This window comes from Podarcis muralis, chromosome 15 (genome assembly GCF_964188315.1).
Source record: "Podarcis muralis chromosome 15, rPodMur119.hap1.1, whole genome shotgun sequence".
Classification (NCBI taxonomy): Eukaryota; Metazoa; Chordata; class Lepidosauria; order Squamata; family Lacertidae; genus Podarcis; species Podarcis muralis.
The window spans coordinates 27,788,721-27,789,964 of NC_135669.1; positions in this window are offsets into that span (position 1 = coordinate 27,788,721).

The window sequence follows — 1,244 nt, forward strand, 5'->3', positions numbered from 1 at the left end:
GAGTCTCTAGGAACATTCTATTGGTCCAGAATGCAGCAGCTGGGCTTTGGGCAGGTGCTTATCCTTGGTAGCAGAGCTCCCTTTCCACATCCACTGCATGAACTTCCAGTCCATTTCCATCAAGGTGCTAGCGATTTACCTTTGCAGACCTACAGGGTTTAGGTCCAGGATATCTGGAGAACTGTCCCCTGCCCACTTCCTCAGATTTGCAGGAGAGGCTCTTCTCCACATCCTGAAGGTGAGCAGCTGGAAAGTGAGAGGAGGCCTGCTCCTTGGCAACTCCTAGATTACGCCTGGAACCCTGCCTCTTGGGAGTTGACACTTTCTCTTTTAGTTTTCTGCCACCTGCTGGAAGACAGTTTTCATCCCAAGAAGCATTTACCTCATTGGGCTGATGGGAGTTTTACTGCACTGATCCACTTCTAATTTTACCTGCCAACTGTTCTCTGTTTGATTATTATTTTTTAAGTTACCCACAGCACTTAAGAACAGTGGGAAGGCAGGGGTATAAATGCACCTGACAAGTAAATGTGGGTTTAAAAAGACAGCAAAAAACCACAGAGGAAAGGACTAAGTTTGTCCACTTTTGCTTTAGGCAGTTGGACTGGAAGGGATAGGCCAAGTTAAATGCCCAGTCAGGTTCCAGTGAAAAATATCCTTTAATTAGTTAACCAGGAAATCAGGGTCAATTCAAACATACACAATTTCAGCTTCTACTGGCCAAAACTTCCCTCTGTCAAGTCCCAAAGTAGCTGTGCCATGTTACTTCAAGACAGAACACTCCTGAACTAGACAACAGACAATCAGTACTTTGCAATCCTGGAAACTGAGTAAAGTAACTTACAGCATTCTATCGTTACACTGCTTTTTCGTAAAATAGGAGGAGGGAATAATAAGTCACAGCATGTGAGCAGCAGACGGCAGAGTCTCTCCTTCTTTGATTCTGAATGTAGCAGATGCTGTTAATCAAGAGGGCTATAAACTTAGCTGGCCTTAAAAACGATAAATGGCAGGTGTTTGTCAAATTTATCGGGGGGGGGGGTGGATGGGACACCCAAGAGTAGCTACCTCAACAACTGAAAGGCCTTACCAAATAACGTGTTTAATCTCCTTTAATATTATTCTGTATTTTGCCCACGTTGTCTCAAAACGATCTTTTTGTGCATGAATAGCAGCCCTGGAATCTTGCCTCTACTTTGTTCTAATAAGCACAATTTGCTCACTTTTAAAAAGGGGAAAACGGA